Consider the following 10,375-nt stretch of genomic DNA (forward strand, 5'->3'; position numbering starts at 1 on the left):
TAGACGCGTATTGAGCGGTTGGGATTGTAATATATTTGATATAGAGATGCTGCGCATGCGCCGTCTGAGTTTTATTTTTAGGATTTGGTTGATGTTATAAGTTTCTACTGCTGGCTGTGATTGGATGCTGTGTCTTATAGGTTGAGATTCTCTCCCTATAGAGTACATATGGATGCGCAGACCACGCCCTAGTTCCAATCCTCATCTGCTTTGATGTCGTCGGCGGCGGCGGTACGTTTGATCCAATCAACATCCGCCGCGGTGTCCTCCATACATTTATACTTTTGATACATGTCATCAGTATATAGGCCTACAAACACGTACGTCTATATTCAATGAGATTCTTTTTGAAAATTCACGTTCCGACAGAAACAAATAAAATAAAAATAAAAATGATTTTTTAAAATAAAATAAAAAAATTTGGGTTGTCGACTTTTTGAATCTCTCACGATGACATCCGGGGAATGCCGTTTTCCTCTTCTTCGGCTGCTGCAGAAGTTTTGGATAAATATCTAGCTCTCCTTTGGGCGCATCGACGAGAGAGCTGGAACGAGACGATCCGCATTCCGACAGATAGATATTGCAGCAGCCGCACAGCTTTGCTGAGCTCTAGCCCATCTGAGTTTTACAAGAAGATTGAAAGAAAGTGATCCGGATTCTTTTGCGCGCTCTTCTTTCCTATATAACAACAACAGGAGAAGAATATATAAAAACCAGATATTCCAGGCCATAGACACAGCCGTCTCTCTATCCGCTTTGATGCTCTCGTCTATTAAATTGTCTTGTGTGTGTGTCTATTTTCTATATAAAACAGGAGGACAGGGCGGCGTCTACACAGAGCAACACAAGAGAGAGAATCGAAAAGAAGAAGATGGAATCATCTGATGTTTTTCTATGTGGAATGTTTCGTCATCTCTCTTATTGTCGGTGGATGGATAGAAAGAGATGGGGGGGATGCAGCAAAGCGGATCACCGAAATGGACACACACAAATGCAATGGTATTTTTTTTTTCGTCCAGGGAATCTCCAGGCAAATAACACGGTCATCACGACGAAAAGGAAAAAAACCGGACAGAATAATATAATAAATTCATTTACATATCTATGAGCATGTATAGAAGAAGGAGCTGGTAGCTCTTTTCTCTCTACTGCTGCTGCTGCTGTGTGCTCTATACGTTATCAAATAGTCGCGGCAAAGTATTTAGGGCGAGAGACTATCGATCCGTGCTGGCCAAGTTTTGATATAGACACGACACAAAAACAATATAGGGGCCCTCAATATTATCCCCCGTCTAGGCTCAAAACGAAAGGCAAAACCAAAAAATCTCGTTTTGATTTAAAAGAAGAACGGTAGCCGGTCGTGCGGAGGCCTAATCGCCCGGTTGTATAATAAAGGAATGGGATTGAATTAAAAAACAAAAGAAATGATTTTTGAAAAGAAGAAGAAGAAGATTCCAATGGCGTCTTCATTAGTTCGGCATTCGTTGAGCATAGCAGCAGCCGAAAGAAGTAGAAAGAAGAAGAAGAATAGACGAGTGACAAGATAGCGCAGCCACCAGCAGCCATCAGCAGCAGCCAACAACCAAAACAGGTTTGAATTTTTTGTTTGTTATTCCCCCCCACCAATTTAAATAGAATTTTTTTTTTTAAAAGGAGTTGACCATGTTGGAATGGACAAAGACTTTGATGTGTCCCTCATCGAGCATTCGTCGCAGCATCCACACTCGATGGAAATCATTTTCTTAAAGGATATTATATAAAAGAGAATGGCGTGTATGTTGAAATAGCCCAACAAAATGTTATTGTATATCTTGCTGCCATCTCCGCCCATCTAATTATAGAATAATTTTTTTAGAATCAGAGCGGTGTAATATAACATTTCACCCCCCTTTTATTTGGAATGAAATAAATATAAGCTGCTGCTGAGAGCTGTGTTTTTTGGAAGCGGAGGATTTATATAATATCTTCTTCCTCTTTATCTCTTGGGGGGTCTCCATGGCAACCGAACCGGTTGTTACCATTATTATTATTATTCTGAAAATTTTTCCGACTTTTTTTTTTTTAGATGTGTTTCGAAAAAAGAATTTTTTGTTTCTCTTTTATATAAAAGAAACTCTCGGAGAAAAAGAAGATGAGAGATTGTTGAGAGCTCACATCTTTTCGGATACTATCAACGCCGCCGCTCTTATTTATCAACGTCCACCACGCCGGCCATCAACGACGAGAGTCCTTACAACACAGAATCCCTTCAACAACTCGAGCAATTCTTGACTTTCTTGCTCATATTTTTGAAAAATTGTCATTTCAGACGAGAATATAATTAGCATTACAATTAGTTTTGCCGATAATCTAGTTTTATTCAATTTTTTTGTTACCCAGTCATTTTTATTGAACATTTGGTTTTTTTAAAGACAAATTCAATATAAAATTTTTTTAATTACAAAAAAATCAATTTTCGATTCATTTTCGCAATTTGGCAAATATAAATTAGGCCCATCCCAGATTGCAGACTACAATTTAGCCAAATGACACGTGAAGTCGTGAACGTCTTTTCCTTGTTTAACTTTTGAGATTGCCAGTTAATACTAGAAATTAGAGATAATAACCTACAAGGGATAGTTTTGCACTTCACAACCGACGTTCTACTATTTTGGCAAGTATGTTTGTCTTTCATTTCATAAACCTGAGCGTGAATTATTTCGTAGTGTACAATTCTAGTAGAGGCAGACACAGGCATAGCTTTTTTAACTTGTCAAAGGCCAGGCTGAGGCCACCATGGCTGAATTAGAATAATACTTCGAAGAAAATGATGAAGTCATCTCATAATTTTCTTGTCCAACATCATCCATTGTGAGCTAGTCACTTGGTGGTTCTCGTTGATGAAACAACTCAAACACCCAGTAACTACGTTACAAGTTTTCCCAATACTTGTAGGACTGGGAATTCCTTTATTTTGAAATTGTTTGATTTATTGTTTTGAAAACAACCGAATGATGGAATTCCGTTTTTGTTTCCGTTTTCCCCTCCCGCAACCGGGGTGCTGCCAAATGTCTAATTGGTCACTGGCATCATTGTGTGTCTATACGTTCTCGCTGGCCTCTATACAGTTTTTCACCTTTTTATTTTTTTCTGGGCCAGTGGGCGACATTTGACAGGGACGTCATCACCCGGGCTCATTTCTTCTGAAACATTTCCCCAGAAGAAAATAAAAATAAAAAAAGAGCTCAGGTAGTTTGTATTTATATATAAGCCAAAGGTTTGCCGGCCATAGTCTTTCTCTTATGGTATAGAGAAAGAAAGATAAAAAGAAAGAAAAAAGGGGGGAGTGAGGAAAACGAAAAAGGGAAAGAAGTTAATGACAATGATATAATGAGAGAAGAGCTCCAGCACCAGAAGAAGAAGAGCCAGGTGCTCCCGGTTTTTCTTCTTCTTCTTCTGCTCAGATGATTACATCCTCTCTCCTAAGACTCTCCTTCTTCTTCCAAGTCAGCGCTTGTCTCTTCTTCTTCTTCTGTTTGTCTCATCCGCCACCGGAAAACCACCAACCAGGTGAGGTGGTGGGGGGAGAAAAAAGAGAATGGGAATACCCACCCACTCTCTCCCTTGTGTTCTTCCATCCATCCAGCAGCAGCAGCAGCCAAAAGAGAGAAAAACGATTCATAATTATATCTCTCTCTTTTTCTTTCTTTTCTTCTCAGTTGTAGAAGGAAAGAAAGAAACAAAATGTCAAGGTTGTTATATATATATATTCCGGCCGGATGCGTTGTCTGTGTGTTCAAGGAGCCGCAGCAGCCTCCCTCCTATTTTTTCCCCCCTCCTAAAGAAAGAAAAAACTAATAACACAACTCGCATCAACCGAATCACCTGAGCGAAACACACAGACAGACAGAGAAAAAAAACATGTAACAAAGAGAAAACTTGGATGTATATATTCTCTCGTCATCATCATCTTTTTTTTTGGCTGGGCAGAGAGTCTATAGAGACGTCCCAACAAGTCAAACCTGTTTTCTTCCAGATATTCTTCTTTAAAAAGATTTTGTCATTTGTTTTCCTGACCAGTTTTTTGTCTTTTTCAAATTTCCCTTTTTTGTTTTTATTTTCCTCTCTGAGATTCTGGAAAGATTTTTGAGTCGTTTGGGAAATATACAAGGACTGAATCGTTGATCAAGGGAGGCTGGCTGGCAGGTTGGCTCCTGTTGCATCGCACAAGGAGAGCTGGATAGATAGAAAAAATAAAACATCCAGGTGGTCTCGTTCGTCTCAAATTGGTGGGGGGGCATTTGTGTCTACGTTTATAGATTGATATTCCCCCCTCGATCCAAAACTTAGAAGAAGAAGAAGGTTTGCCCTTTTTTGTGATGGTGGGTGAGATGTTATATAGTCTTCGTTAGTCGATTCTGGTTCGTTTGTTTGTTCACGCCATCCCTTTTTGACTGTAAGAGTTAAACGACAACTTCTTTTCCAACTGGAATCGATATCCCGTGAAATTGTCTCGACTATTTTTGGGCATCGATGTGACCAACTGTTCTCTCTGTGTGTGATCTTTTCTAGATTGGGAAATGAAGGTTTTATTTTATTTCTGATTCTTTTTCCATCATCAGATGAGAGTGGAGGATTTTTGTTGAAACAACTGGAAGACTAAAAAAATAATGTTTTTGGTCTCTTTATTTCTCTTGTATTTATTCCAAGGTTCTTTTCTTTCTTCTTTCTTCTTTTCCTTTTTTTTGCGGTCGCCATGCCGGATGCTGTTTGGCCCCCGGCTTCCGGACGCTACATATATTGCGTCGGTATCATCTCCTCTCTTTTTCTCGCCGGGTTATTACGTCTACACACACACATCCATGTGTGTGTGTGTGTGGAGCAGCTTACACACAATGGTGTCAATAAATAAAAAATGTCTCTCCAGTTTTAGAAAAACGAAAAATCTTGGCCCTTTATATTTCTTTACACATCACCTGCTTTTTTTTTTGGGGGGGGGGGGAGTGTAGTAATAACCAGAAAGAAGATTTTGCTATCTGCATTTTTTCTTTATATGGTCATTTTATACGTAATGTAGATAATATAACCACACCCCTTGTCGTCTTTTTGCGTCATCTTTTTGTGTTGTTTTTCATCCGGCGACTTTTTTTTCGGGCGGCTGCAGAGTGGATGGATATAGCGGATGGAGCGGATGCTTTTATTTATTTTTATTGTCGAGTGGTTATTATAGACGAACGCGTGCGCCATTTTTTTTTTTCGTTTTGGTTGCCAGTCGTGTGCTGCAACCCAATAGAGCGGATCGATCCAGCGGTCGTCAAGACGACCCGGGCCAGTTGGATCACGCCCCCCGCCTATCGATCGTCTATTTCGACGCTCAATTATTTCGCCAACTCGTCAAACATTTCCGTTTTTTTTGTCTTTTGATTTCTTTTTCTTATTCGCCCAGCACAAACTGGACACATTGTCCAGAGGTGACCGAGTCCGATCCTGAATTCGCCCCACCCAAAAGATGTCGTACTATCTAGTATTATCTAAATTCAATATCGATCATCTACCAAACAATTTTGATTCGATACAGAGAGAGAAACAACTAAGATGGCCGACCCTTTTCTTTGATGGAAGACGTTTGGTTAGGAGGGGAAGGGATATCGTCTTGGTTCCGCTCTGGTCTCACGTGACAGATCCGTTACACCGTCTACAATAACAACAAGAGCACACAGCACACACGGGGGAAAGGAAAGAAGGAAAAGAAATCACGACCAAGGATCGAGTTTCACGCTCATGTGCAACACTCTTGTACGGTCTCGAATAAGAAGAGAGAATAATAGTAGGAAGAAGAAGAAGAAGAAGAAAACCTTCGCGTACGAGATGTCTATGTAAAAAGGACTACAGTTTCAACGTAAAATTCTGGGCAAGGTACACACAACAAACGGGGGAAATGAAATAAGAAAAGAAGTTGTTTTTTAAAAAATGCAAAAGAGTTTTTCTTTGAAAGACACGAGGGGGGTCGGGGTGAGGGATCTTCTAACAAGATCAAAAAGAAGAAGAAGAAGAAGAAGATGGAAGCCATACTGATGTGTGTATACACGTACCTACGTATTGCGACAGAGGTAAAAATGGAATAGATGTTAAAAAGAAACCTGCCAAGAGACTAGACAAGCTATATAACAAATATTATCCGTTTGGACAAAAAGATTCGGGACTCTACAATAGATAATGCTCTCGTCTGTACCTCTGATGATCGGCGCATATTATTTCGGGTATCTACGCTCACAGTCGACATCAAAACTGCGCTGTTTTCTACCTTCTTCTTCTTCTCTGGCCAAGGTTCAACCATTTTATTTCAGTTGCTGATGATCTTTTCTCTTCTTCTTCTTCTTGTTACTGGTTGTGTGATGGGGCACACGGCAGAAAGCCCACCTTGAACTCTGCCGACGACCTTTGACGCTGCGCTTCGCTCTTCTTTTATATTTTACACAGAGAGAAGAGAAGAGATGAGCAGCGCGCCATTCTCTCATGAGCGCATCCTCTTCTTCTTCTTCTCGGCGTCGGGATGAAGTGGAAAGGTCAGGACCGTGTTGTTGTTGCTGCAGCAGCCACCTCTGCCAGCAAAACCATCTACCGAGTAAGAAAAAGGTCATCTCCTCTTTGAGATCATTACACATATCCTGCGCCAGGAGCGTCTGAGAGAAGGGAAAAAAGAAATAGAAGAAGAAGAAGAATCTTTCTTGTAAAATCTCGTTGCTGTGTGCTGTGATGCTATATAATTCTTTCTTCTTCTATTTCTCTCTTGCGTGTTGCACGGCTTCTTCTCTCTGACGATAAGGGGGGAGAGATTGGTCGCAAACGCAACAAAAGAGCTTCGACTTCCGCTCTCTTCTCTTTTCTTTTTTCAAAAAATTTGATAGCCGGATAGTTTCTATAAGAGAGAGGGGATGTTATATTCATCGAATGTTGTCTTGTGCATATCATCATCTATTCGATTCAGATGGGATATTATAGAAGAAGAGTGGGGGTAAGACATTTGTGCGTCTTCTTTGCCAGAGAGAAAATGACTAGGGCTGGCCGGATCTCTTGTGTGTGAGCCAAAAGTTCACACACGGCCATCAGCCGAAAGAAATACAAGAAAATGGCTTCTTCTTCTTCTTCTTTCTTCTCTTTTGTTTCTTGTCCTTTTTGGAGGATATCCGCAACGGATTCTTCAACTTCTGGGGGCTGTGAAAAATAATAGGAAATAGAAAAAGAAACTTTGATGACTTGGAAGAAGAAGAAGAAGAAGAAGAAGGAAGAGGTCACTGCCGGACACGGAGCGCCAGCAGCGACTCGACAGAGAAAAAAGAAAAACTTGGCCGCAAAACTCCGTAAAAAAAGGCGAAAAAAGTAACGACACAAACCAAAAAGAAGAAGAATATTATTACATGGCGCACTGTGTGTGTACAGGTGAGTTCAATCACCTGACCCGTTGCACGGAAAAACGTAAAGACGTCCGGCCTTAAAAAATAAGAAAAAAAACAGATGACCGGACGGACTTCATCCTGGATTTGTGTGTGTTCGGTTCCCAAGTATGTACCGTGTTTTTCTTTTTCTTTTTGAAAAAAAGATATAATAATGATTCCGGAGGCGGAAATTTTCATGTGAGAAGAGTGCTGTGTATATCCGTTGTGATGAGCCCCAGCAAAAACGAAACGTGTGCGCGTGCGGACTCAGCAAACGGGAACATCGAGGAAACCGCAGTTTCAGAAGAAAAAAGGGCGGCTTCTTCTTCTTCTAGATGATGTGCACCGGCGGTGTGGTGGTGGTGGTGGTGAAGCGGCGGGTGGTATGACTATATAGTGGTGGCCATCGGACGCATGTATACTATAGAGTAATTCTTATTATGTTACTATCGTATCACATCTTTTAGATTAGTTTCTTTGCGGCCAACCCCGAATGAAGAAAAGACCTGATTCCGGCGGATCTTGTGTACATTTTCACATCCAATTTCACCATTCGAATTTTTAGCTGATGTTATTCGATTGGATTTTTGTTCGATTTCGTATCATAAGGAAGAAGAATGAATGAATGATTCATCAACTTCTTTTTTCCCGTCTAGGCTAAAAACACACACTTGAGCCGCCCGAGGAGGAACTCTATAAAGGAAGGAAGGAAAATAACACCTGGTAATGAGCGGGGAGAAGCGTGAGGCACGCCCCATCATCATCAGCCAAGAAAAAAAGGAACATGACGGGCTGCAGCAACCGCCAGCACAGGACCGAGACGGTACATCCGCAGCAACAACAACAACAACGTTGTCGTCTATGTATATCCCATCCATTTTCCTTTTTTTTGTCGAAAACAATTGAGAATTTTTTTCTTCTTCTTCTTTTTACAGGTTGAGAAACTGCCTCTGGGCGGCACACAATCCTCCATGTAGGCCTCTCTTCTTTTCGTGATAAGAAATTGTGGGATGTATACCGCCGTCCTCTTGTACATTTTCTTCGGTCATTCTCTTACATATCCATTCCATCCGGAAATGGCGGCCAGTTGTGTTAGGGAGGGAGGCCATAAGTTCTCGCGTCCGTCCTCCATCTTCCGTGTCCCTTTTTTTCTTCGTTTACGTAACTGGGAATCACGCTCCTGGCTCATCGTCCAGTTACTTCAACTTGGCGGTTTCAAGCGCAGCTCTCTCTCACACACAACTCGGAGAGAGAGAGAGAAGGAGAGGATGTGAGAAATTGGACGGCTGCAACTGCTGCAGCACGGAAGAAAAACTCTTGACCAAAAGTGATCGTGATTCCGGTGCGGCTGCCGCCGCCGAGAGCGGGCCGGGAGGACATACGCACACAACCCGACACGAATCGGATGTCTATGAGATTCTTTATGTTATTTTTTCTTCTTCTTAGCTTCTTCTTTCAGTTCTCCCATATAACTTTAATAATATAGTTCCCACACACACACACACAAAACGGACGGACGGACCCGTTACGGCTCATCGGACAAAACGGGCTCGTGTGTGTGTAGGCGTTCGCTGTTTTTTTTTTTCCGTTTTTCTTTTCTCTTTTGAAATGTCAACTGGATGAATTTATATCATCAATCCATCCGTGTGTAGAGAACGCGCGATTTCAGGACTTGCGAGCTTTAGACGGCCCAGAGTATACCCGCCCGTGTACACGGAACGAAACGAAGGAAAAGAGATGGGAGAGTCACGGTCCAGTGTTGATTTTGTGACATTCCAGAGTCGTCCGTCTCGTGTCTTTTCTTTTTTCCTTTAGTGTATGCTTTAAGTCAATATATCATTAACCTACATGATGGCCCAAAGGGGACATTGAAGCCAGGCGCACCGGGCAAACGCACACACACACACACACGTGCTTGTGTACATTTGTTTTAAATAAATAAGGCCAGCAGCAGCAGAACACGCCGAGGAGATATTCAGTTTACTACCATTAGACATTTTGATTTTCTTTTGGGTTTCCTTTAAGACTCAAATTCCAATAGAAGCGCAGCATCAGCGTATTTTGAACCTTTTGAAATGCGCGCGCACTTTTCGGGTTTCACCTGGAAATGAATAAGAGTTGTTTGAAAATAATTAAAATTGAAGCTGAGAAATAGGAAATAGACTTTCTGAAATGTCGGATTTAGTAGACTTACGTTGGCATATTATTTAACGACACACTTTTCTCAGCCGTTTGTTATAGCGGACAATAAGGATGGCGACGAATGGCGAGCACGCGATAATGAGAAATACTAACCGCACGTGATGAATGATGGATTCGATGGCGACTGGGCCATCTCATTTTCGCTCTGCAACAATGGCCGTTCCTGTCGTTATTTTTCAGATGTGACTGAAATCAAAGTGAACTTAATTATTGTTTTTTCGGATGGGAAAAGAGCAATTAAAATAATCACAGGTAACGTTGGAAAATAATTTTTGAATCAAGCGGTTGGTTTTAGACAGCACTGCCATCTATGAATAGTTGTTCCAACTCCCCATGGCGGTTCAAAATTGAAAACCAAATGAGGTAGGAATAACCAAATGAGGTAGGAATAAATAAAAATGTACGGCTAATTCAATCAAATCAGGTGAAAAATAAAAAACAAACGCGCCGAGCTGTTTCATTTTCCCAACTCTATTCGCCCGGAACTAAATTCGATTTCGAAATAACCGCCGCCGAGCTAACGAAAATGAGTTTACACACTTGATGACGACGTTGGGTATATCATAGCTCTTCCTCCAGGAATGACGCGCTCCGGGATAAATGAACGTCGGCGAAAGTTTTTCTGTTTTTTTTCCAATAAGCTCCCGGAACGGGAGGGGGGGGGGTAGCCTTTCACGCGGTTGAAAATCAACTCTCGAGATTTTTGCGCTGAGCTTCTTTTTTTGTTGTTGTTGTCTATTTTATGATTTTTATCTACT

General features: G+C 41.3%; 1 long non-coding RNA gene across 2 annotated transcripts; it reads left to right on the top strand.

The window, feature by feature from the left end:
* The first annotated feature begins 2,538 nt into the window (after positions 1 to 2,538).
* Positions 2,539 to 8,991, top strand: LOC124207959. Of its 2 annotated transcripts, XR_006880212.1 has the most exons (3): positions 2,539 to 2,657; positions 8,072 to 8,278; positions 8,351 to 8,991. It is a non-coding gene; the product is annotated as an uncharacterized LOC124207959 (long non-coding RNA). The 2 variants fall into 2 exon arrangements; XR_006880211.1 differs by lacking the exon at positions 2,539 to 2,657 and having other exon boundaries at positions 7,798 to 8,278.
* Positions 8,992 to 10,375: the final 1,384 nt, after the last annotated feature.

Source organism: Daphnia pulex, chromosome 11 (assembly GCF_021134715.1).
Source record: "Daphnia pulex isolate KAP4 chromosome 11, ASM2113471v1".
Lineage (NCBI taxonomy): Eukaryota > Metazoa > Arthropoda > Branchiopoda > Diplostraca > Daphniidae > Daphnia > Daphnia pulex.